Source organism: Podarcis melisellensis (assembly GCF_964234715.1).
Source record: "Podarcis melisellensis genome assembly, chromosome: 4".
Lineage (NCBI taxonomy): Eukaryota > Metazoa > Chordata > Lepidosauria > Squamata > Lacertidae > Podarcis > Podarcis melisellensis.
In genome coordinates, this window is record NC_138531.1 from 39,427,955 (window position 1) to 39,455,892 (window position 27,938).

General features: G+C 45.9%; 1 long non-coding RNA gene across 1 annotated transcript; it reads right to left on the minus strand.

The window, feature by feature from the left end:
* Positions 1–71: 71 nt before the first annotated feature.
* Positions 72–27,920, minus strand: LOC309367992. Its single transcript, XR_014167459.1, has 4 exons — positions 27,054–27,920; positions 16,213–16,326; positions 1,243–1,378; positions 72–292 (listed from the first exon to the last, which is right to left on the minus strand). It is a non-coding gene; the product is annotated as an uncharacterized lncRNA (long non-coding RNA).
* Between the last annotated feature and the right edge of the window lie 18 nt (positions 27,921–27,938).

The following is a 27,938-nucleotide window of genomic DNA, read 5'->3' on the forward strand; positions in this document are numbered from 1 at the left end:
ACCCCCTCTTAAAAAATATGTCCCCATTTTTGCCCCATTTTTGAAAATAACTTCCCTCATGACAAGTGAAATTGTGAACAATAAAAAAGAAAAATGGCAGGGCCTCTGAAGACCGAATAAAATTGGTTTGTGGTCTGAATTAGGAAAATCCCAATAATATTCATTTTAATATATTCTATGGTTGTCAGCTATGTAGGTATAATTATTTTCCAGTAGGTTCATCTGCCACAGGCCTGATAGTGATCAGTTGCTGTTTGTTCTACTCAGATAAGATCCTTAACATAACAGTGAACTGCAGGAAGAAAAATGGGAGACATTGTTCTCTAAGTCTGGGACCTTACTCAGGAGTAGACAAATTACAAGGAATTCCATTTACAGTCACCTTGTCTGCTGTAATGTATGGCTTTTTCTTCCACTGATAGGGAAGTTGGGCAGGCATGTGGGGTTAAGAACATAGCACCCAGTGACACAAGCCACATCACTTCGGCAAAGATGTCTAGTCTGGGTATCTTTTCCAGGAATTGCTTTTAGAACAGCAGGAGGAAGTGAAATATTATCAGGTAGCCAGAAGCAGTGCTCTTACTTGAGCCCACAATGCTGCCATCTCCCACCAAGGCCTTCTATTCTCGGACATGCCTCTCATGGACTCAGTGATTTCTGGAACACTTTATATACAGAAACATGAGCACCTGCATGACTACAAAGAAATCCCAGAATTAAAAAAAAATCTGCCTCATTAAAAAGATGTCCATGTCCCCAAGATAGTCATTGAGCCAGATTCAGCCACCCAGCCCTGCTAGCAGAAACTAGCACAATGGCTGCCACTCGTTCAGTGGGGCTTTCCCCACCCTCTCCTCTCCATGTGCACCCTATGCCTCCCCTGAAGGGTTGTAAGACCCCTCATGGAAGGAGGGGGGAGATGATTCCATCAGACAAGCAGGAGAGAATTCCACCCCTTATTTTCAAAGTCTTCCCACCACTTGTCGCCAAAATGCCTTTCTCCATCTAATTATTCACTTTGATCCATTCAGCGTAAGGTTTGGCATATCTTTTACATTGACACTTGGATTGGGAACATGGGGCCCTTCAGACGTTGTTGAACTATGTCTCCCTGCTCTTTAGCTATTCTGGCCAAGGCTGAGTGCAACAGTCTCTGGTGAGCTAAATGGCCCCCACTCCTGCTTTAGGAGAACCTTGTACTGCAAAATATTCTATGCCAGATCCTGACACCGAAGTACACACCTGACTAGTAGCCACTGGGCTATAGCATGCATCAGCTAGATGAGGTTTTTTCACAGAAATCCACTCATTCACTGAGCTCTGAGGGAATGAAAAGGAGGGTAGATGGGCTCCATTTGCAGGGATATTGACCCAAGTGCTGGATGAGATGATGAATGGAAAAAATGAATGAAATGCACCACATTGTAAATTGATTGGATGATATTACCATGCTGTATGATCATCAATAAGACATATAAATCATTGATAATATTTTGAGAGGCAGCAAAGTCACTCAGTAATATCGTATTTTTCGCTCTATAAGACGCACCAGACCACAAGACGCACCTAGTTTTTGGAGGAGGAAAACAAGAAAAAAAATATTCTGAATCTCAGAAGCCAGAACAGCAAGAGGGATCGCTGCGCAGTGAAAGCTGCAATCCCTCTTGCTGTTCTGGCTTCTGGGATAGCTGCGCAGCCTGCATTCGCTCCATAACTCACACACACATTTCCCCTTACCTTTTAGGAGGGAAAAAGTGAGTCTTATAGAGCAAAAAATACGGTACTTAGTGTCAGGGTTTCAGGGAGAGAAGAGCAGATGGGGGAGGAGACAGAGAGCGAGGGGGAAGAATCCCAGAGAGATGAGGAGGAGGATGACGATGCCCAAAGGTCGTCCATGAGTCTGACCAGTGAGTCAGAGGACTCCCAAAAGGGGGCCCCCCTGGTCAGACCAAAGGGGGGACAAGGGGGAAGCAGTGAGGAGCAGGGGAGCGAAGGGAGAAGCCCCAGTGGGAGTTGGAGACAGGAGCCGGCTTCTCAGCCGGAACGGAGTGAAGGGGGTGGAGTTACCAGTGTGTCAGAGGGAGCAGAGCAAGAAAGAGACAGGGGAAGGAGATCGGAGCAGGGCGCTCAGCCGGAAGGGGTGGAGAGCAGCACCGGGAGCAGTGTAGCGGTCGAGAGAAAGGTCAGAAGCAACGTACGCGCGCCAAGTTCAAATGTAGAGGCGCGCGGAAGTGAGGAGAGCCCTGGGGAGGAGCCCGGCCCCAAAGCGAGAAGGAGGGGGGCAGAGGCGTCAGAGGATTCAGCCTCGGGCGAGTCCCGGCGAGGGGGAACCCAGGGGGGCAGAAAGACCCTGCGGAAAAGGAAGGAGAGGAAGAGGTGGTCCAGGACTAGCCTCTTAAATTGGTGCCTCGGCGGGACAGATTCAGAGGGGACTTCAGCGGTCTAACGTTACAGACGTAGAGTCACAAAGATGGAATGTAAACGCAACCATGATCTTCAATAAAGACTTTCTGTAAATAAACCGGATCGGAGTTGGGTCTCTTGTGAGCTGGGACCAAACGGGTGGCTCTGACAGTAAGTCCCCTCCAAAGAACGCAAAAAAATTTTTTTTGCAAAGCTCACCAACGGGAGCAGCCATGAGCGCGGAGGAACAGCTGCTTACGCTGAGGAATCAAGTTACCGAACTCACAGCTGCAGTCATTGCATCGCAGAAGAAGAATGACGAACTGGACAAGGCTTGCCAGGACCTGCGAACAAGGTGGGAGCAGGCAGGCAGGGCAGGGGTCCCGGGTTCCAGATCGGAGGGCGTTGCACTTGGACGGCGGGGGGGCGCCCTAGTTACGCACTTTAATGGCAACCTGCAAGACTACCCTAACTTCAGGGCAGACGTCGTGTATGCACTGCATTTACTCCGTCATGATTTTAAAGATGAGGAGGAGAGAGTGGGGTTCATAATTTCGCATCTGCATGGGGAGGCCAGAGCTTGGCTGCGCAATTTGTGGCGCGAAGATGGCCCTGCCCGCCGCAATTCTGATGAATTTATTAAAGCGATGGATGCTTGTTTCCAGTCCTCTGTGGATGTGGATATTGCGCGTAGACAGATGCACGGACTGCGGCAAGGCAAAGCCACTGTACGTCAATATCATTCCAAGTTCTTTGCATTACTAACTGCGTTGGGCTGGGAGAAGGATAGTAAACCAGTCAGAGATCTTTTCTGGGAAGGTCTTAGCCCCCCCGTCAAGGATGAGATCGCCAGGGGGGATAGACCCCAGACCCTAGAAGACGTAGTGCAACGGGCTTTGGCTATAGGGATCCGACATGAGGGACGCCCGTGGCACGAGGGGGAGGGACCCCAGGCGCGTGCACCAGCGAGAACCCCCCCTTTTGTCCCCAGGGACTTCAGCCAGACGCACCCCTCGCCCTTGGAGACGCAAGGAGAAGAGCCGATGGAAATCGGTGGTGCTAGGGCTCAGACACCATCCAGAGCCCCTGTTTCCGGTGCAGTGAAGGCGAAGCCGCCTAGAGGGACCAGGAAATGTTACATCTGTGACAGTGCACACCATATGGCGAAAGAGTGCCCCCAGAGGCTCCAAAAACACACTGCAGCTCTAGCAACAGTGGCAGCGGAAGTGGTGCAAAGAGAGCAGCCTCAGGGAAACGACAGTGCCTGGCTGGAAGCGGAGCTACTGGGGCTCAGCCAGGCGGATCTGTAGAACAGTCCCCAGCACCCTTGCAACGCACAGACCCTTTACCACCCAAGCCAGCAGTGCAACTCATTGCAACCCTTCAGCTGCCAAATGGACAATCCCTGGAAGTTCCCATCACGATTGATTCAGGAAGCAATGCGGATTTTGTAGGAATACAATTTGTCAAGCAGCATAGCATAGCGCTCCTGCCTGCAACGACGCCTCTGAACGTGGTCACAGTGGACGGCAGGAAATTGCTGGGAGGACAAGTTGTGCAGCAGACGCCTCCCATGGTGATGCAGATTGGGAATCATCGAGAACTCATTAGCTTCAATGTCACCCACCTGTCAGACACGCCCATTGTGTTAGGCATGAGTTGGCTGGAGAGGCATAGTCCTGCTGTAGCGTGGTACCAGCGGCAGATCACCTTCTGCTCATCGTATTGTGCTCAGCATTGCATCCAAACCAATCAGGAGGAAGGAGCTGAGCAGCAACTGCACCTGGGCATGGTGCAGGCAGTGCCTCACAAGTACGAGGGATTCTTGGAGGTTTTCTGCGAGAAAGAAGCTGACAAGTTGCCGCCTCACAGGCCTTACGACTGTGCGATCGACCTGGTGCCAGGGGCGCAGCTGCCAACTGCAAAGCTGTATTCCATGTCTGAGGACGAGATGCAAGAGCTCAGAGAGTTCATAGAGCATAATCTGAAGCGCGGGTTCATCCGGGAATCCAAAGCAGTGGGAGGCAGTCCTGTTTTCTTTGTGAAGAAGAAAGACACGCCCCAAAAAAGACTCATTGTGGACTATAGATTCATAAATAGACTGACTAAGCCCAAGGCCTTTCCCATGCCCAAGATTGACGACCTCCTAGCGACCGTTAGGAAGGGTAAGATCTTCACCAAGTTGGATTTGCGTGGAGCGTACAACCTCATCCGCATCCGGAAGGGCGATGAGTGGAAGACTGCCATGTTCACGCCTCTAGGCACGTATGAATACAGAGTTATGCCGTTTGGTCTCCAAAATGGCAGCCACGTTTTCCAAGCATTTATGCATCACGTGCTGGCGGGACTCCTCTACAAGAAGTGTGTATGTTTTCTCGACGACATCCTGATTTTCTCGGAATCGCCGGAAGCTCACGAGAAGGATGTAAAGGAAGTCCTACAGAGGTTGAAGGAGCACAGGCTGTACGCCAAGTTGGAGAAGTGCCAGTTTGATGTGACGGAGGTGGATTTCCTTGGCTACAAGCTGTCCGACGAGGGGCTGGCCATGGACAGAGTCAAGGTCCAAGCGGTGTTGGACTGGAAGAGCCCACGCAATCGGAAGGAGGTCCAGAGATTCATCGGATTTGCCAATTTTTATCGCAAATTCATCAAAGGTTTTGCAAATGAGACGGCAGCAATCACGGACACCCTCAGTTCCAAGAAGAAGAAGTTTGCTTGGACGGAACAGGCAGAGCGCTCTTTTCGGAAGCTTAAAAGCCTCTTCGCCTCCGAGGAGCAGCTGCTGCACGTGAATCCTGGCAGGCCCATGCGGGTGGAAACCGACGCGTCAGACAGAGCGGTTGGAGCCGTCCTTCTGCAGGAGGATCCGCAAGGCAATTGGAGGCCGGGTGCCTTCTACTCCCGGAAGCTCAGCAAGACGGAGCGGAACTACACCATATGGGACAGGGAGCTGTTGGCCATTCATGCAGCTTTCAAAGCGTGGCGACACTTCCTCATAGGAGCCAAGCACACAGTGCAGGTCCGCACGGATCACAAGAACTTAGAGTATTGGCGAACGGCAAGGCTGCAGACCCAAAGACACATGCGCTGGGCAGAATTCTTTGCGGATTTCGACTTCAAAATAGAATACATCCCGGGAGACTCCAATGTTATAGCAGACGCGCTCTCCAGGAAACCGCAATACCTGGAGGAGACGACACCAATTGCAGCGAAGCACATTTTCGCACCACAGGCGTGGGCGTGCGCTGCCATCGCAGTCGACCTGGACGCGGTGCGACGCGCGTTGCAGGCGGATCAATTTGCACAGTCCAAGATGGAGGACCTCCGCAGCGGGTCGCAAAGAGACGATGAGTTCCAGTTGCGGGACGGACTCTTAACTCGCAAGGGTGCCCTCTACGTGCCTAACGACGAACTTCGCGCAAAGGTTCTGCAGCAATTGCACGACGCCCCCAGTGCGGGCCACTTCGGCAAGGAGAAGACAATAGAATTAGTGGCCAGGGACTTTTGGTGGCCCCAGATGCGGGGAGAGGTGGCGGATTACGTCGCCAGGTGTGACACCTGTCAGAGGTCCAAACCAGTACACCAGAAGCCGGCGGGATTGTTGGAACCGCTGGAAACGCCGCAGCAACCGTGGGAGAGGGTAGCACTGGACTTTGTTACTGACCTGCCCAGCTCCAGGGGCAAGACGGCGGTGCTGGTGGTTGTGGACTTGTTCACCAAGATGGCGCACTTCATTCCTTGTGCCAAGGTGGCGACGGCAGAACAGACCGCCAAACTCTTCATCGACCACGTGTTCAGAGTGCATGGACTACCGCAGTCCGTCCTGTCCGACAGGGGGCGCCAATTTGTTTCCAACTTCTGGCAGAAGCTTCTGGGTATCCTGCACGTCAAGATCGACCTAGCGTCGGCGAGACACCCACAGACCAACGGCCAAGCAGAGAGGGTCAACGCGATCATGCAGCAGTACCTGAGGTGTTACGCCAATCAGCGACCAGCAGCGTGGGTGGACTACCTGCCGATGGCTGAGTTTGCCTACAACAACACGAAGCACGCATCGACCGGGGTGACGCCGTTCTTCGCGAACAATGGCCGTCATCCCAGAACCTTTCCGAGACTTATAACGCCAGGAGAGGGGGTGCCTCAAGAGGCCGACCAGTTCGCAGCAGAGTTGCAAGAGGTGCACGAGGAGCTGCGGAGACATTTGGAGCTGGCCAAGCAGGCCTATAAGGTGCAGGCGGACAAGCACGGAAGGGCGGGAGAGGACATCCAGGTGGGGGACTGGGTATGGTTAGCGGCCCAAGCGATGCCAGCCAAGTCGTTAGCCAAGAAGAAGCTAGGACACAGGCAGCTAGGACCATACCAAGTTGAGGCTAGGATCAATCCGGTAGCATTTCGCCTGGCCCTTCCAGAAGGCTCCAGAGTGCACCCGGTCTTTCATAGGTCGGTGCTCACTCCCTACAAGGCCCCGCACAGGTTTCAAGAGTCAGAAACAGTACCAGACCCACGCAAAGGGGCACCCAAGAGGGGGGGGTCGCCTAGGGCCGAACCCCTTAACGAGGTCACAGAGATACTGGACTCGAGATGGGGGGAGGAGGGGGTTGAATACTTTCTCGCCAGGGAGGGCACCCCAGCCACTGCCAATAGTTGGGTGCCGGGCTACGCGTTAGACGAACCCCTTTTGAAAGAAGAGTTCCATGCACTTTTCCCACATAGACCCATGCCAGCTGAGTACTTTGATGACTGGCTTTTCACACCCACATTGTCAGATAGCACGTTCAGGGGTTTCTCTTCCCCCGAGGAAAGAACACCAGAATCAAGCCCGCCCAGGGGATCGTGCTCGGGGGTGGACACGGAAACCCCTTATTGGTGGGAGGAGCAACCAGAGGAGGAATGGCGTAAGAGGTGGATGATGGGTCCTTGGCGGGCAGCACCAGAGGAAGTAGCAATGGAAGAAGAGACTGAGAAGCCTTTGGGTGAAGAACCCGAGTTCGAACACACATACACAGAACTGCCAGCAGAGAACATTGACGTAGACGACCTGTATCCTGAGCCTACCCCCGAAGAGCCGCAGTTTCCACAACCGGCCCCCGGCGAGCGGGAGGGGGGAAGGGGGGGCTTCGAGGGGGGGATGGATGTCAGGGTTTCAGGGAGAGAAGAGCAGATGGGGGAGGAGACAGAGAGCGAGGGGGAAGAATCCCAGAGAGATGAGGAGGAGGATGACGATGCCCAAAGGTCGTCCATGAGTCTGACCAGTGAGTCAGAGGACTCCCAAAAGGGGGCCCCCCTGGTCAGACCAAAGGGGGGACAAGGGGGAAGCAGTGAGGAGCAGGGGAGCGAAGGGAGAAGCCCCAGTGGGAGTTGGAGACAGGAGCCGGCTTCTCAGCCGGAACGGAGTGAAGGGGGTGGAGTTACCAGTGTGTCAGAGGGAGCAGAGCAAGAAAGAGACAGGGGAAGGAGATCGGAGCAGGGCGCTCAGCCGGAAGGGGTGGAGAGCAGCACCGGGAGCAGTGTAGCGGTCGAGAGAAAGGTCAGAAGCAACGTACACGCGCCAAGTTCAAATGTAGAGGCGCGCGGAAGTGAGGAGAGCCCTGGGGAGGAGCCCGGCCCCAAAGCGAGAAGGAGGGGGGCAGAGGCGTCAGAGGATTCAGCCTCGGGCGAGTCCCGGCGAGGGGGAACCCAGGGGGGCAGAAAGACCCTGCGGAAAAGGAAGGAGAGGAAGAGGTGGTCCAGGACTAGCCTCTTAAATTGGTGCCTCGGCGGGACAGATTCAAAGGGGACTTCAGCGGTCTAACGTTACAGACGTAGAGTCACAAAGATGGAATGTAAACGCAACCATGATCTTCAATAAAGACTTTCTGTAAATAAACCGGATCGGAGTTGGGTCTCTTGTGAGCTGGGACCAAACGGGTGGCTCTGACACTTAGGTTTACCTCTCAAAGGCAAACGTTTGCTTTCATAATGAAGAAATTACAGTGTACACCCTCCAGCCTGTGACAGACAAAATTACACACATTTGTTTAAGATCACTATAAACGATGAATTTGCATTATAGAAACGAATGAGCAAGCATGACCTGCCAAAAACATTTAAAGCACAATCCTAGGTGTGTTTACTCTGAAATAAATCCCACTAAAGTCAGTGAGATCTACTACCCTCAGCAGGTAATGAATATGGAACTGCAATCTTAAAACGTTCACCTGAAAACCTATTTTTATCTACATTCCTTGTGTCATTAGCAATGGAAATTCTCGCTGTATGTTCCAGATTTTACAGGCTTAAGCCTTACCACCCCACAATGAAACCATTCAGTTTAATCCTCATTTACAGCTGCAAAAATGGAAGTTTGAGAGGCCTTAAAGAATCCCTTGGCAGAAGTAGAAGAACTCATGTTTCCCCAGTTTGTAATTTTGTGATTAACTGAAGCCCTGCTCTGTCGTTTCAAGATGGCTGCTGTATTACAACAGTGCCAGTTCCCCTCAGTACCAAGAGCCTCACTATTTCAAGCATCATTTTGCACTGGCATTTTCCCATCACAAGAGGTACTGACATTAAATGCAGAATGATGATTAAAGCAGCAATTCACCACAGCTAGAGGTAAAAGTAAATATTATGCTTTAAAATTGTTTTCTGATGAAGGTAGTAATTAGGTGCCAACCATTCTGTCAACAAACTGAACCTCATTAGTACGAGAAACTCTCCAAGTTCCCTCCACCCCACCCCAATCTTCTTCTCCCGAAGTAAACTCATTAGTGTTATCAACTGAAGGCCTGTAAATCTAACTCCCTGTAACAGGAAAATAATGGAATTAAAGTGTTTGCTCTTCACTGAAGAATGGACAGATTTAAAATAAAAATGCCAAACACCTGTCATGTGCAAAGCACAGTGGGAGAATGATGTCACAGATGACATATCTCTTCATGTCAGTGTGACTTCCACATCAATTTCTTCTCATGAGATACTGAAAATGGGAAGCTGTCAGAGAGAGTGGGGCAGAGATCTACATTATTGCTCTTCTTGCGCCAACTATGAAGATTTTTGGCACTGCAGATAAATCATCAACATTATTTCTCTGATTTAGAAAGAGACTTTTAGAGTAAGAAAGGTATCAAAGTCTGGTTTCAGAGCGTTCTTCTAAGAAAGCAAAAACACAGAGATTAAGCAAAGAGAGGGAGAGGTGCTTGAAGTTTTGTAAATCAAGCAAAGGACTCTCATAAGACATTACCTGGTTGATTTAAGGGGTGACTCATGTGTATAGCAGTCCACATTGCTTACAGGGTTCCAAAATGTGCATGGAGCCTCTATGGATACCAGAGCCTCTCCACTTCAGAATGGGTAGAGGGCGATCAGAACAGCAACTGTGCTAGAGTTGGACAGACCCACCTTCCCCACAGCGTCTCCTTGCACTTGTAATCATTAATACTGATTGTCTAGGGTGGCTTGACAAAACCTGCAGTAATGACTCCATGCTTGAAATAGACTCCCAACACCAGTTTTCCAGGACTTCTATCTCCTCGGCTACCCTGGCTATCCAGCTGCTTTACACAGTGTCCCAAAGACCATTTCTGATGTTGCCTCAAGACAAGAAGTGCCCATACCAGAAGACACAGATGTGCTCATTTTTTATTACTTTTCTAAGGTACATCTCTGCAGCTTACACAAATCACAGGCCAACTGACATATAGTTTCCAAACCACGTATCCTGGCCCAATAAGATCTGTACTACAAGAGCCATTCAGTTTATGATAGACTCATCCCCAATTTCAGAGCACATCACGAACCTTTTGCAGTGTATCTTCCGGGTTACTCCTCCTTTCAGTCTTAATTGTTATTGTTTATGCCTGTTCTCAGAGGCAAAACAACTTTCGAATGTATTTTTCCTTGCAGCTTCATAACAATATCTTTATGCTTGCATGATGGTTGAGTTTATGCATGATTGGATGGCATTATAGTGTACATTATCTGGGCTGGAAAATGAGTGGGGTGGGGGAAGAGTGTCTAGACCTAATTGTTGTCTGTTCTTTCAGTAAAGCACCTTAAGAGGGAGGTTATTTGTTGCAATAGTGACAAATGCAGAATGGACACTTCATAAAGAATAATGATGCTATTGATACATTTTAAAAAAGAAAACAGAAAACCAACAGCAACATTAAATAAAAATGTTTTATGTGCTTTGGAACAGATTGATTTCCATGTACAACATCCAGCCCCTTCTGTTTTTCTACGAAGCAATTTTCTGCCTTGACAATTTCAAGGAAATTTACATTTCCAGAAAGCACGGTGGCTTTCTTAACCTTTCCTTTTGATACACTCATCCTCTTAAAGAATTCACAATGCTGAACTCTGAGTTACGGAAACTTCTCCTACATGCATAGATTTGAGATTCAAGTGCAATGGGATTTAGCTTCATCAGCCTTTGCCAACCTGGTGCCCTCCAGATTTGTTGGGCTATAAGAAGTAGGAGAGGGTGCTCAGGGGTGATCGTGCCAATGGCCTGAGCCAGCCAGATGTTCCATTTCTCAACCAGGGCTTTGACAGGAGCACCAGTCATCTCAGCAATGAACTCCTGTAGGCCCATCTATCAATACCCCAACTCAAACCAACTATCTATCAATATCCCAACTCTTCATAGGCCCCCCACCTCTGCAGAGGGGGAAGGATGCTAAGAGCCTAAATCTCAACAGGATCTGACCATGACAAGGGACTGATGTCAATATCCCCCACTTTCAGATCATCCTCTTCCTGCCCAGTCAAGAAAACAAGGCCCAGAGTGTGAGCCCTGTGTTGGGCCGATGACTGAAGATAGCTATGACAAAATTATCTTAATCGGATAGTGCACAACTGCATTTTCTGTAAGTCCCCCTGAAGTTAATGGAGCTTAAATGTATATTAATTATGGAGGACAGTAGCCAAGAATTTCTGGATCATATCCCAGAATGTACATTGTGTTATTTTATGTTCCCAGAGTAGATCATAAAGCAATTCAGTTTGAGCTCTTGGAGGACTTTAAAGCAAAACAAGGCAAAAATGCGGGCAAAACCTAAAGAGATTGGATATACATTTACTTTTATTGCCACACTTCTGCCATGCCAATGCCCACCACCAACTATGCTGCCGCTGTGCCTCGGCTCTCACAAAACTCAGTGAGAGCCTAGGCAATCCTCAAACTTTTGTTGCTGGGCCTTTTGCACTTCCACCGCCTGAGGTGAGTGTTATACCCTGCTTTATGAACAGGCCGGTTCTGGCTAAAACACTGGGTTCTTACAGATCAAGTCTCTTTCAGCTCCAGTTCCAAGACAGGGTTGTTTCGTTCTCTTTCTCACCCTGACATTTTGATGGCATCACCTCCAGCCTGCAGGCAGAGAAGGCACATATCCTTCCAGACGGACCTGCAGCTGTTTAACTTCTATTGGCAACATATACCTGTACTAGGACATTTCTTTAGTTATACAAAGGCTCATTCTGCCAACAAATTCTGCCAGGCCAAACTTTTCTACTCCTCCAGACCAGACAGAATACAATAGGATGAACTATTGCCTTTCACAAAGGTAGCAGCTACACATCACACAGGGAGGCATGCCTGAGCAAATATATCGCCATTCCAGTTCCCATACTCTTGCTCATCTTTGCTCAACCTTGTGCCTTCCAGATGTTTTGGACCTCAGCTCCCATCATCAATAGCCATTGGGCCTGCAGGCTGGTGCTGGTACAAGTTGCAGTCCTAAACAACTGGAGGATGCCAGGCTAGGAAAGATCACTCTTTATAATTCTATAACTGACAGTCATGAAGTTGTGGGGTTCACTCACTCATAGCAGTACAGTGGTACCTCAGGTTAAGTACTTAATTCGTTCTGGAGGTCCGTACTTAACCTGAAACTGTTCTTAACATGAAGCACCACTTTAGCTAATGGGGCCTCCTGCTGCTGCCGCGCCGCCAGAGCCCGATTTCTGTTCTCATCCTGAAGCGAAGTTCTTAACCTGAAGTACTATTTCTGGGTTAGCGGAGTCTGTAACCTGAAGCGTATGTAACCTGAGGTACCACTGTACAAAACAGTGTTACAAAATCATTCCTGCGGAGAGGGCATATTACCGGTACTTCCCTATATTCAAACGAACTATTTCTGTTATGTGGCTTCTGATTGTCTCTGTAGCAGAAGCAGTGCTATTTTTCTAGAAAAAGAGGTGCTGGAACGCATCATGGATGCCTCCTTCGTTGGCAATAGTGCCCACCTGAGAAGTGCCAGAACTGATTTCTGGTAAATTCTGGCTGGGGGGAAAGGCCCTGAGCAGAAGTCTATCTAGAGCACACAGTGAACCATAATTTGTACAATGAAAAACACGGCATTCAGGAATCAGAGGCCGTTTTAATTAAACTGAGGAACAGACCCATTGGATGAGAAGTGGGATTAAATTATGGCTGTTGGTAGTAATAATACTGTTGGTAGTAATAATACTATTACTATTACTATTAGTAATAATAATACTGGGTGGCAATGTTTTGCTAGATTAAGACGCATACATATCTACAACTCCTAGAACCATGCAGTTGAATTTGAGACAGCCTCATCCCCAGACTAAGGCAAGATTCTGTAACATGTGACTTACCACTACGTGACGAGTAACCAATTCTACTACTACAGTATGTAGCGTAGCTCCACTCTCTGCCTGGTACTTTTACTTGAGTCACTTGATTTCGTGTGAATCTTTTTATGCCAGCATCAGCCACCACCAGGAACAGGTCAGATAGGCATGTGAACTCTGGCCTGATTTAAAACTCTGACTCTGCAGGCAGTGTTTTTATGACCTCCAACAAATACTGGCTCCATGTTCATGGGGGGAGGGGGAATCAGTATGTAGAAAAGAAATGCCAGAGTACTTTTCAGTCTTCACGTGTCAAACGTGTCGATGCAGCAATCTGATAAAAATTGTCAGGAGAAATGTGGAAATTTATCATGACAGGATGTGTGCATTTTTAGAATTTCCCAAAGGAGCACAGAAACAAATTCCAAATGTCCATCCCATGTGGAACAGGAACACCCATAGGACAGGCAGAAAGCAAGACCGGCATCAGCAGCACTGTCCCAATTAATTCGCAGGAGCAAAGCCCTGCAATGCAATTCTCTACAGTAAATCCTCTACTTGTGCATCATTGTTCCAGGGAGAGGGTAGAGCTATGTATTTAAACACACAAGAGAGATAAAATAGACATATATGAATGAGTGAGAAAGACAGAGAGATTAACTATTTTTATCCTCTAAGCCAAACTGGAGATTTCTTCTTACAGGACAGCCTATAAACACTACAGATAAATACATGCATACCCAACTTCATTTATAGCCACAGCAAAGCACATTTACCTTTTGCCATTAAATGCCTTATCGTGACGTTATAGGAGCGTGTCTCGTTTCTGTAAGCTTAGCTTTAGAAAGTACACAGTTATAAAGATGTACCAGCCCTTGAGTTGTTAGCAGTTGTTAGAAAAATAATGTAAGAATGGTATGAGGCCACTTGATTCTCCCAGAGACAGTGGATCACTATGGTAACATGTTTTGCTTGAGAAATTGCAGAGAAATTGACAAAAGTGTATTGTTATGTATTTGCTGATACCAGAATGGTAAGGGATCTCAGGGGTCCCACTGCAAAACTTGGGTTTGGCTTCCTTGAAATGCTGGTCACTGAAGACTATGCCATTTCTGTGATAGAAGGTCGAGTTACTTACACACACACACACACACACACACACACACACACACACACACATATATATATATATATATATACACACACACACACAGTTACAGGTAGGTAGCTATGTTGGTCTGCCATAGTCAAAACTCTTTGTGACCCCATGGACCAGAGCACGCCAGGCACTCCTGTCTTCCACTGCCTCACTGCCTCCTGCAGTTTGGTCAATACACACACACACAGGCTGAGTAGAAAATAGAAGGTCCATGGCATTAACATTCTAGCAAATCCTGCTGCCTCACTAGGTTTCAGGGGGGCACCCAAATCATAACTTTGGATTCTCACAGAGAGCAAGTCTTTGTTTGTTTGTTTGTTTGTTTGTTTGCTCGTTCGTTCGTTCATTCATTCATTCATTTATTCATTCCCCGCCCATCTGACTGGGTTTCCGCAGCCACTCTGGGTGGCTTACAACAGAATGTTAAAATACAATAATCTTTTAAACATTGAAAGCTTCCCTAAACAGGGCTGCCTTCAGATGTCTTCTAAAAGTCTGGTAGTTGTTTTTCTCTGACATCTGGTGGGAAGGTGTTCCACGGGGCGGGTGCCACTACCAAGAAGGCCCTCTGCCTGGTTCTCTGTAACTGGGCTTCTCGCAGTGAGGAAACCACCAGAAGGCCCTCGGCACTGTCATGTCTCTCTGTCTTTCCAGCCTCAGCTTTCAAGACTAATTGGGCATTGTTCTCCCTCAAGAATGCCTTGTTGACATCACCTCCAGACATTGAAGTGAACAAGGCATGTGCGCTTTGGCTTAATCTCTTCCCTGTCATAGTGAGTACAGTCTTCTTCAAGGCAGGAAAGTCTTGATCTGCAGGCTTTTAAAACACCAATGTACCATCTGTGTGCTGCATGATGAGCAAAAAACTATGAAATCCACAGCTGAGCAACTCCTTTATTAAGTCCAACCAAAGCATCACAACATTGTTGCACAAAACTGTGGCAAGCTCTTGAGTTCTCCCAATGCTCTTCAACAAGCTCATTTAGTGATGCTTGAGCTATACCAAAGCCTGAAGACACAACAAATACGTACCTGGATATGCTGCATACCTGAATGTTCAATGGATAGAATGAAATGCTCTTTCCTTTTCATAAAGATGGAAAACCTGTCTCTCCACTGAGATACAAGAACAGCCCAAAGCCTGGCCCAAGACATTTTGCTATCTGAGGCAAAGAACAAGAAGCTTTCCCCATGCTATGTGCATAATTCTAATTCTCCCCTGGTCTCCTCGGTGGCCCAAATAGGATTAATTTAGCCAGCTAGCCCTGGTGATCATCTAATGTTTATTGGATGGATTTCCCCGCTAAATTGATTTTTGAATTCTGAATTTGTTGTTATTCATGTTTTATACTGTATTTTATGCTGGTTTTTTGTTGCATCAATTAAGTGTTTTAAATTTGTTGTTACCCACCCTGAGCCGAATTTTCTGAACCAGGAAGGGTGGGATATAAATAAAAAAATTATTATTTTATTATTATAAGCTGACTGGGGAGGCAGCTGAATTTCACTTACTTTGATCCTGACAACTGGAAGGAATCCTCCACTGCAACTATCAGAAGCCTATTTGGGGTGTGTATGAGACAGACTGAACGGCACACACAGCTCTCATCCCCAGTACAGGAGAATGGCTGGTGCGGAGGGTGATAGGAGAAATGGCCGGGAGAATCTTCCTGCCTGAGGCAACTGTCTCACTCTGTCTAATGACAGGGCCAGCCCTGGAATGAAACAGCACACTTTTGCTTTCTAAATGATCTCTATGCTTTTGTTTCTTTAAATGATCTCAGATACAATGCAGCATTTACATCAAGTCTGCAGCACCTGGGGAGGTGTCTTTCAACGGCTCTGTGTCTTTTCCTTCCTGCTTTACACTTCCATGTGTTTCGTTCCCATTTGATGATAAATCAAGGCACCCCCAGATGTTTTATTGGTACACTACTCAGTAAAAAGACTTTAAAATAATATCAGATCAAATAAATTCAAACGCAGCATGGACCTGCCTAAATCTGCCTGGGCAATGTATCAGCATATAGTTGGCCTCAGTGTTCAATAGCAATTAAAGTGTGCCTTCTTACCTTTCTCTCGCTGTGGGAGAAAAACTCAAAGCTTCCTCAGAATGGAGTGAAGGATGCCTAAAAGCTCGTGCTGTTTTCTGAAGCTCTCTTCATAGCCAACTTCTCTTCGAGACACTGCAACATAATGGAGTTGAGTTGCTTTAATTAACTGCACATTCCTGGGGCCTAAAAGTGCCTGTAGAGGATTCATGAAGCCTTTCTGCCAATATTAAACACAGATCAACTCTGTGCTAGTAAAGGAAACTAATGTGTTTTCTGACCTGTCCCAAAGGCTTGGAGTGAACAAAAGAAAGGTCATTATTTCCAAGAGACTCTACTAAAACCTCTCTGCAGTGTCAGTTTTGTTGACATCCCCCCTCATTCCAGCTGGTAATACTGCAGTATCATTGCTGCCGGAGGCCTAAGAACTGCCAGGAAAGAACTGGCTTTCCCAGTTATGGATTAATGCAACTTAACACAAGTTGTCCTGTTATTCAGGACGGCCACTTGCCAAAAGGAAACTGTCAAGTGTGAAGAAAACAGGATGCCTTCTAGAAGGACAGAGAGAGATGAAACTCAAACAGAGTGACTATGTTTCCATGGCGATGCCCGCTGGTTATCCACTGTGTGCAAAATAAAAAATAATAAATGATTTAAGTTTTGTCTTGTCAGTAATATGCATCATCCCAAGAAAAATGAATCGTACATTTGGCATCCATTTTTAAAAGGTTAATGAATGCTGCGTTCCTAGGCATGCCTACTCAGAAGTGGTGCAGCAATTTCAAAAAATCTGCTAGCACATTTGCAAAGCTTAACAGGTCCAGTATGGTTTCAAACTAGATGGTGGACCGTGTTGCAGGGGGAGTGGGAGTCTGTCAGTCCCCCCAACATCTCAGGTAAAGATATGGACATACATGGGATGGCCCTGTCTGTGCAATCTCTCATGAAGTAAATGGAGCTACAAGACATATGGCTGTTATGTGTTAAATCAATGCTGCAGAACTGGTGGTCCTTCAAGTATGGGCCAGGATCATGGGAGCTTTCCCTTAACAAGATCTTAAGTCCAGTTTCTCCACTTTGCTAAATTCTCACACCGTATAGTACTTGAGGTGTGGGTAGGTGGATAAGGACACTAACTGTTCTAGCACTGGAAAGGAACAAGTAGTCTGTGGTTTGTAGGAATTAGTCTACAGTCTCTCTTTCACAACTCCCATCCACAATAATTAACCTCCAATAGAAGTTTTGAAGAAAGGATAGCTAAAGACTGCACATATTAAAATAGTCTAGCTAGAACATGTTGATCAGTCCTAGCAGTTGTTGTTGTTGCTGTTTTTGTTTTTTATATCGAGGCCAAATGCACATGAGACAAAATTATTTCTGGACTGGACCATTATAAACTTGTACAAAAGTCCCTGGCGTTTTCTATTTGTTTTTGCCTAACCGTTTTTTGGAATCAAGAAGCAATTAAGCTATCCATCTTGTATCCTTTCAGAGAAACTGGGCTAAACTGTGATGGAAGCAGCTCCTCTTCGTTTCCAGAGGAAAAACCTTTCAACCTTTGGCAGTTCACCCGTCACCGACAGCATTCGGCAGACTGGATTACTTGCAGCCTAGTAGTTCATTATTCACATCACAGCAACTTCCACAAAATTTGCACTGAGCTAAAGTGAAAATGTGCTGTCACGTTTGTCACCGTATAAATATCTGACCTTTCCATATGGAAGGAAAAAACACCAGCTGTCTGTGACAGTCTGAAAGTATTTGGCACAAGCTCACCAGGAGCGATCAGGCCCACTTTACAACACTCCCCCCCCCCCATGTTAAATTCTGAAAGAAAGCAGGCATTTAATAGGGATATGCTGGCAGATTTAAATGCCAGTGCTATACAGGGGGTGGGGTGGGGGGAAACCAACTCAGACATCAGTGCAGCTCTTTGCAACAGGACACAAAAATAAACTAAATGCTCAAAACTTTCTGTTGAACTTTAGCAAAAGATAACACAATAAAAACAAGAGGCTTCCCCCCAAATGCTATGAACTGACTGGAAGCATCTCTGAACAGTGGCCAGGCCTGAATTTCTCCATCTCTACCCTAGATACATTTGAAGGACTAAGCTGAAAAACCGAATCGCATTTTCTTGACTCAAGACATGGCTAACATTACGTCAATTGTAAATGGTAAACTCTGGCGCAAGTGTGAATCACTGCTACTTAAAACTCAAACACCATATGTAACTGATTGTTCCACTCCTGTTTATAGCAGTATCGAAGTGTCACATTATACATTTTTTTGTTTTACAAAAGCTTGACATTTATGCAAAGCAGAGCCTTTGACCATACAGTGTTCAGTTTTGTCACATTTTACAGTTAAAATGATAACAACTAAAGCCAGCTCTCTTGCTGAACGTAACCCCGAATGATTTATGATGTGACTTTAAGCAATTTCCCAGCAAAGATAATTCTTATATCGGTCCCTGAGGTCATAGGAAGAATTAAGAATGGTGTCTCTGCTTTCCGATAAGGTCAACCAAACCTTAGCATTGCTGTGTTTTTCTAGGAATGAGCAGTAACTCGTAATTTTTATAGATCTATTGGCGCAATGTTGCAGGGATCATAGAATGATAAGAGTTGGAAGGGACTTCAGGTGTCATCAAGGCCAACCCCCTGCAATGCAGGAATGTCGGCTAAATCATACATGACAGATGGCCATCCAACCTCTGCTTAAAAACTTCCAAGGAAGGAGAGTCCGTGGAATCTCCTTTCTTGTAAGTCAAATCCATTGGTTTGGGTCCTAGACTGTGCAGCAGGAATAAACTTTTTGTATGTCTTATACTATTGTTGTGCTTTACAGTGGCATAGCGTGGGTTGTCAGCACCCGGGGCAAGGCAAGTAATTTGCGCCCCCTAACCTGTGGATTTGCGCCCCCTAACCCTAAACCCCAGATGTTGCGCCCGGTGCGGCCGGCCCCCCCTGCACCCCCACGCTACGCCACTGGTGCTTTCCCCCCTCATTTTTATTGTTATATCTTTTTGTAAGCTGTTTTGAGGTCTCTTACAATCAAGCAGTGTGCTATATACATTTTCTGAAATAAATAAAATAAAATATTATTTCCTCCAACACTGAACTTTAGGATAAAAGCTCTGTCAGTGGGGACATTTTTAAGCACAGGATTTTTTCCACAGGCTCAGACATGGCATCGATTGAGACAGATTCCCACCTTGCAATTATCTGGTCCTCTAATATATTGCTCCATATATTCTCTTATCCTTTAATTTTGCCCTTTGTCCCTATCTTGCCTCCTCGGTTCTTGTTCAGATATGATCTAGACAATCCTATGTGTGATGCGAAGCGGCAATGTGATTTGAGGGGTCCGAATCACAAGTCACAAGGCTGCAAGATCAAGTCTGTTCAGGAATATGATAAATCAAGCCGATTCCGAGGCTTGGTGACAATTGATATCTAATTTGGCAGTTAAAGCCATTCAGGATGAAGTCAGTTTGCCAGCTGAACGCAGCGTAGGCGCATGAGACAAAGCAGCATTCACCTCCAGCCGAAAGACTCTTGAAGCAGAAATGACATGACTGTCCAAAATATGTGTGCTGGGGGGAAAGCAGGGAAAGGTAACCCGAGTTGTGCAACAAAACTTCATAAAACCAGCTTTGTTTATTGCAATAGGAAATAGGGATGTTTCTTAGTGGCATATTGCATATGCTGAACTAAATATCAGCAGACAAGTTCCAAATCAGTTACCTTAATATATTTCCTTCCGTTCTAATGGCAGATAAATCATTGTTAGCCTTCAACCTAGATGTATAACGAACTTCTGAGGAGTTGCACCATTACAGGAAGGGGCTATGGCTTCGAGGCAGCACATTTGCTTTGCATGCAGAAGGTTTCTGGTCCAATCTCTGGCATTTCTGGGCAGGACTTGAGGTCACCCTTCTCTGAAACCCTGGAGAGCTGCTGTCCAAAATGGTGGACAATACAGAGCTAGTTGGACCAGTAGTCTTCCTTAGCAAGTTTCTTATATTCCTTCTTGGATAGAGTGCAAAGGGGTTTGTGAATTATTCCTGCAATTGCTTCCATATTTTTTGGTTAACTTCTGCATCTTGTGCCAATTCCTGGAGGGTATCGTGCATAGTTAGTTCACCAGAAAGATGAATAATGGATTTATGACTCGCTCAGACTTTCTCTGCTTTAGCCTAAAATGTGGGCCCATGTCAGGGGCAGCTAGTTGTGAGAGGAAAAATTGTTTTGTGTTTTGGGAAAATCTGAGGCAGCCTGACAGGCACATCTGAATGCTGAACATTTGATCTAGCAGCTAGAGGTCTATTGTGACTTCTAGAAATGAGCTTACTGTGACATAAAGCCGAAGGCAGTTATTTGGCCTCAGAGAATGCACTTGAACAAGCATTCTCACATGCAAAATATGACCATTGGGTTTGGGCATTAGCGCAATATGCCAAGAGAAGCAGAGAGAGAGAATTCTAATATGCAAGGTGAAATTTGCCTTCCTGTCAGAATCTTCTTTTTGTCTACCAATCCTCCCCCACCCTTCATATCTTTTTCCAGAACTGCCACTACCTAAAATGCTAATAGTTGACCTAACTATGTAGATTCTCTGATGCCTAACGCTTGGAATGAACTAGTTCAGTTTAATGAAATTCACTGTAATAGTTCAACAATTTCTGAACTGCACTTGAAAGTAATTCCCATAATTGCTGGGTGAACAGAATGTAAATTAAGTTCATTGTGGGAGGAGGGAGAACTCTGAGTGCTTCCTAGTTGATCTTCAATATCTTACATGTCTTTTATACTCTTTGGGCCTTTCAGCTTAAAGAAAGTGGACAGGGATTACACAATTTACATTCCACTGTCGTTTGTTGTTTGTTTGTTTTAAAAAATATGTTTTCTTAGTCCTCTTAAGTGTATTTTGTACTTCAGCACCATAGCTTCTTCCATTCTGGATGCTAGAGTGGGGATGCAGATGATCATTTCGATTAACTTGAACTGAACTGACTGAACATAACTAGTTTGTTTTGTAAAGAGATGAGTAGGAACAGGAATTAGTTCCTTTTTCGACATGCTTGAACTCCAGCTACCCCTAGTTCCTTTTAAAGAGGAACTTTCTGAGCTCTGCTAGTGCCAATGCACCGTCTTCCTATAAATGGCATGGAGCCACATTTGAGTATAACCTCTCTAGTTGTGTGGGCTTTGAAAACCACGTTCTTTTACTGAACTAGGCTAAAGCTGTATTTGTCATCAATTTTGCAACTTAAGGCATTGCTGGCAAGGGAGAAAGAACTTGAAGCCATCTAGAATGACATGTAGCCCTGGAATAGAAAGCTATCCACTTCCCCATTTCAGGGATCATCTCTTACTTATGCTAATAATTCGCTAATTATTTGGCAAAATATGTTGTACATTTCCCCCTTAACTATATAATTTGTGCAGTGTGTGTGTGTGTGTGTGTGTGTGTGTGTGTGTGTGTGTGAATGAGAGTTTCTGTAGGAACTGCCCCTACTTTTTAGGATACTGTTCTTTTCCCTAGCTCTTGTGTAACCCCTCTTATGTGGTTCAATACGCACACACATATCAGTAATAAGGTGTCAGACTTGATCTTTGGAATAGTCCTTTTTGGCTATAGAGCATATGACTCTCTCCAGCTGTTAACCGCACATCTCACAGAGCAAAGACTAAGGAAAGCTCTATAAATGGGTTTTGTTTTAGAACCAAGTGTCCCCAGTTATAGAAGCCACTACTCCTATGTTTAGCAAACAGCTTGCTTTCCAGATGTCACATGCAAAAGGGAACACGCTGTGCTAACGGCATCTGTCCTCTTAGCAAAGGTTCAGTGGCCATGCATTGATTTTGTTTCAAAATGCAGGAGAGACTTCCTAGTTGTGCTGGTTGTTCCCAAATATTTGAAAGAAAGTTTCAGCAGCTTGTAGCCTTAGCCGAGGCCACATTCATTTGGAGCTGAGGCCCATAGATTGCAATGAGATAGGCTTCCAAGTAAATATACAAACAATCAGATATATATATATATATATATTAACCTGTAAGTAGACCCTATTGAATTGACTTTTCATGCTGATCCTGCACATTGGACCAACAGAAAAATGTAACCTACTTTTAATTTCTATTTCATCTTTCATCTAGGTACATTTATTAACAGCTCCACCCAACCCCATACCACCTGTAAAAATACAGATCTTGAGGTTTCTTTAACACTTCTCTGTTACTTAAACAGGGTTCACAGAGTAGGAGGAGGCGGCCAAGGGGGCATTTCCTGTTTTGCCTCAAGCGGCAAAACATCCTGGGCTAACCCTGCATACTTCTTCCTAAAATGACACGGGAAAAGCCTACCGGAATAATCCTGGAAAAGGTATTCAAATGTGAAGACTTGTGCATACATCTAATCACTTTTCTTATGTTTCATTGTTCTGAAAACCATTTCCCAAGATCAAACACTGATGATTATGGTAGCTGACCAAATTGTGAAAGATGTCACAATATTCACAAAATTATTGGGTGGAATCCCGTATTGGGGAAACCCGCAGAAAGTTGCTGCAAAGACTACTACTTCGCAACGACAGCAAACAAGTTAACTACAGGCTAGTTCTGTGCTCAGTCTGCTTGCAGCCGATTTCTCTACCATCTCTGCTGTTGACCTAACAAAAGAGTCACTCATGTGCTTTTATATGAACTTTAGTTTTAATATAGGAAGCAGCCATAAGAACTGTCCTAATAACTTCAGGGGCCTTGAAGAAAATGGCTCTGGGAAATGATGGCTGATATAACTAGCATTTTTCCACCCCTCCTCTTTACTGTAAATTCCAAGCCCTACTTTTCAAAGACCACTTTTTAACTCTCAGAATGTGAAAGCCTCATTGTTGGGTTACAAGGAGATTGGATGCCTGTCAACCATAAGTATTATGCTCGGTAATAAATGCTTCTAATATTAAAAGTCAGTCATGGCCTCAAAACCAAATCTAATCTCTCTCTTGTGATGCCTTGCTGCTGTTATGAAACCTAATTCCTGAGAGTTGGCAGAGGGATTCCTTTTTCTTTCTTTTTTACTTTTTTGTTTTACACTAAGCTCTTGTTTTCCCCTTAAGGAGTCTGTATTTTAGTGGGATACGAGGAAAGGTTAAACTTATGTTTATTTGCATATTTATATGCTACCCTTCTAGTGTAAAATAAACAACCCAGAGCAGCTTACAAGATAAAAGCATTCCATACAAAAGAGACGAAACACAAAAAATCATAAAACACAGAAAGGGCTGTCTCAAAGTTTAAATCTCTTCAGGTTTTACATACATCTGGTATGCCTTTCATTGTTCAGAGAAGCTCTTCCTAAAAGAGGTTGCCAAGGAAATTCTTGGTTCCCAGGACTCATTCCCTCTCTGTCATTAAGAGGCATTTGCTAAGGGTGCTCTGGGATTTTGGACTCATTGCCCCTTCTCCTTCTCTTTTCCCTTTCCATTCTCTGGAGACACCGGACCCTTTAATTTTTTTAGAGCGCAGGCTTTATGATTATGTAGAGATCATTTGGAAAAAGAGGGGGGAATCCCGGCTCCCAACCAGGCAATAACTGGAAGTGAGCTGTTCAACAGTTACAAACTACTTAAAAACTGGTGAGGGAAGGCTGTATGGAAAGGAAGGAAGGAAGGGGGGTGGGAGGGAAATTGCCCATGCTTGCAGATACATGGAAACTTCAAAGAAAGCTGTTCTCAAGCCCTTCTAAAATCAGCGTATCAAGTGGGTCAAATCTCTCTTCAGCTTTTCCACACACTTGGCATGATCAGATTTTCACAGGAAACCTCTGGCACGGCCACAGAACATCATGAAAAGCTCTAGAACGCAGGGAATTAATCGGTGCAGAAGCCAATTAAATATGGGTCAAGCAAGAGTATGGATGGGCCCTTTGTTGTGTTCACTCATTTCAAGAGGTCTATGCTGACTTGGACTGGCTTTGAATACAGCCCCAAAGGTCAACAATAACCATTCTGGGGAAGGGAGGGGAGAAATATATGAATACCTAGCTCACTGCTCTCTCACCTGAAGCCCAAAAAGGCTTCAGGTAGAGAAACAAAAACATTAAAGTGGCAGTAGAGAGGCTGAGGTTGGCAAAAGTTGTTATATCAGGAGCAAAACACAGATTGCTACCTCATATTAAGCCAAGCCATTGATCTATCTCAGTGTTGACTTGTGGTTGCTCTCCAAAGTTTCAGAGGGGGGGTAGCTTTCCCATTCTTACCTGAAGTTGCCAGGAACTGAACCTGGGAACTTTTGCTCTGCCACCAAACACACAACATGGCCTAGCTGCCACTGTGCAGTCAGAGGTGGTTCTAGGGTAGCACACCGGTATGGGTGCAGTGCTGCAGGGGGCGCCACAATAATGCTGTAGAATGGAGCACAAGAGGCAGGGGATGCTGAATTTTAATGGTGCACAGGGCACTGCTGAAATGTGAAAGCCCAAAATCCACCACTGGAGCTGTAAACTTCGACCTACCAAGGGCGCAGTCACTCTCCCTCTCTTGCTCTAGCCCTCTGCATGCAGAGTGTATGGATTCCTGTTCCTTTGGGGAAGGGGGGATGTCATGATCTCTGGTTCTTGAGGGCAATGACAGCAAGTATTCCAAAGCCAGCTCTGGCAGATCTGTGAGATTATCCCCTTAGGAATGCTCGGAATTCTGCTGTTTGGCAATGTTAGATTGGCAGGGTCTTGGTTTATTTCCCCCCAGGCTCATCTGTGCAATCTAAAATTCCTTCCCACTGCAGTCTTTTATGTAATTGCAATAATATTGTTTTGAGTGCTTTTTTTGTGAGCATATGAAGAAGACAACAGAAAGGTCTGTGCATTCTAGGGAAGAAATGACCATCTTCTAATTCCCAGTCAACTGATGCATGCCATTGGTTTAATTCAGTGCTTCTTGAATTGGGCACTTTTCTCTATCACCCACGGGGTGTATAGGCTGGGGATACAAGATGTAAACTTGAAATTAGGATGTGGGCTGAGAAGAGCTCCAAAATCCAGGTACGTAGAGGGAACCGAAGACCTGTCTTAGGCATACCTCTGGTGTAGGTAAGTTGCATCAGAACATTTTCTGATGCCCTAGTCCTAGATAATAATCTAATTTTGCATTGTTATTTTGCTTGAATTTAGGGAAGCTAGAAGCTTTTAAAGTGCTTTCCTAAATTCAAGCAAAATAACAACACAAATTAGATGGTCTAATATGGTATCTGCAGTTGACATCCAATTTTATTACAATATGAAGTAGGTGCAGGGGAGCGGGAATCAATTGAAAATGAAGTACTGAAAAAAGAAATTCCAGAAAAGTTTCTGACCCACATCACTGTCTCCCTCCCCCACCCCAAATAAGTCTTCGGAAACTAAAAATGCTGCTGGCACCAATTGGAAGTTTACCACCAAAGTTTGATTGATAAAAGGTGGAGCAGATTTTTTGTAGGATGTGGGTGGCACTGTGGGTTAAACCACTGAGCCTAGGACTTGCCGATCAGAAGGTCGGCGGTTCAAATCCCCGTGACGGGGGGAGCTCCCGTTACTTGGTCCCTGCTCCTTGCCAAGCTAGCAGTTTGAAAGTACGTCAAAGTGCAAGTAGATAAATAGGTACCACTCTAGCGGGAAGTTAAACGGCGTTTCCGTGCGCTGCTCTGGTTTGGCAGAAGTGACTTAGTCATGCTGGCCACATGACCCGGAAGCTGTACACCGGCTCCCTCGGCCAATAAAGCGAGATGAGCACTGCAACCCCAGAGTCGGTCACGACTGGACTTAATGGTCAGGGGTCCCTTTACCTTTACCTTACAGCTGGGGAGGGAAGAGTTAAGCCACCCCTTCTGCTGCAGTCCTGATGGAAATCACACTTTCTCTCTCACACACTGCGCTCTTAGTATCATTACATGTTGTAAAAAGGCCCACAGAGTTTTATGCCTGTGCATTTAATGTAAAGTGCGGTCAAGCCCTCAAACTCTTAAGTCTATGAATATATCAAGAGATTGACTTAAAGGAGTGCTGTTCCAGGACTGCCCCAGAAATCAGGCCATATCACAATGCGCTTGTGAAGAACTGAGTATGTCCTGTGGGAAACCAAACAAACGGGAACCAGAGCATCTGGGGGAATCATTAAGGTGTACATTTTACGCGGCGTTTATCGAGGCTTTAATGAGACACTTGCTCCAAATTACTAACTCTCTCCCACACGCACACCCAACATGTTCTTTCTCATAAAGTTTCCGATATTAAAAAGGCTTTGTCGGGAAACAATGCACAATGCTTCTGTCCTAACTAACAACATGTTTTTACATTAAAGAAGAAAGACAGCAGTGGGCCTCTTGAAAGCCTTTGGAGGAATATTGTAATGAGATCCATCCTAGTGCCCTAATTCTAGGGAAAGGTTGACTCGGTATAACCTTTTTACCTCAAGTAACAGACACAATCGATACTCACAATGGATAGTTACAGATAGGTAGCCGTGTTGGTCTGCCATAGTCAAAACAAAAAAAATTCCTTCCAGTAGCACCTTAAAGACCAACTAAGTTAGTTCTTGGTATGAGCTTTTGTGTGCATGCACACTTCTTCAGATACACTGAAACAGAAGTTTCCAGACCCTTCTATATAGTGAGAAGGTGGGGAGGGGTATCACTCAGAAGGGTGGTGGGAATGGGTGATTGGCCCTTCTGAGTAATACCCCTCCCCACCTTCTCACTATATAGAAGGGTCTGGAAACTTCTGTTTCAGTGTATCTGAAGAAGTGTGCATGCACACGAAAGCTCATACCAAGAACTAACTTAGTTGGTCTTTAAGGTGCTACTGGAAGGAATTTTTTTTGTTTTCACAATGGATAGTCTCAAGTGATGGCTGCCATTGTTGTCCCATTTTTCCTGGTTGCGTCGATTGACACTTGAGACATGCTCATCTACAGGACAAATGGGACAACAGCCTTGGTGAAACAATGCCATCAGCTTCTGGTAGCCTGTACACCTACAGGTGTACAGCCCTGTGTGAAACTGCATTATCAGCTCCTTTAGAACAACCCGGCATCAAGGAAATCGTAGCAAGAGGACAGACAGTACAATTGAGATGAATCTGGATTTGAGTGAAAGGTAAATGTTGGCAACAGCAAAAAAAGGGAGACCAGATTGGTTGACTAAATGAATAGAGAGGGTATGTCCGGAACCCCTGGCCTACCTGGAAGCAAGTCCCACTGGCGTACACAGTATGTCAAGTCCAGCAGTCAGGAAACACAGTCCTGTGTCAAACCTGAAGCACAGTCCTGTAGAGGTTCTGGAGCATCCAAGCTGATGTCCATCAATATGGGCAGCTGAGCAGACACAACATCTCAGCTCTGCTCTCCTTCCCTCTCTTGAGTCTTGATTGTAGCATCTGGGCTTGATGAGGCATGTGACCCTCACCTGTACTAAGCCTAATCAGGCTGAGGAATCACATACCTCCTCTCTGAGCTAACAAGACCCACCTGGGCTGTGGGCCCTTACCTGACTCGGCCTCCCAGAGCATACCTCCTTCTATGCTTCAGGACCCTCCTTGTTTGTGGAGACAGGGGCCTCTCTGGCTCTGGTTATGGGTCCTGCTCTTCTGGTCCCTGCACACTTACCCTCCATCCCATTGCTGTCCTCCATCACCTCTTGTGTACTTTCTGCAACCCCAACCTCTCCTTTTCCACCCCCAGCTTGTCCCGGTGGGCCCCAATCCTCTTCCTCCTC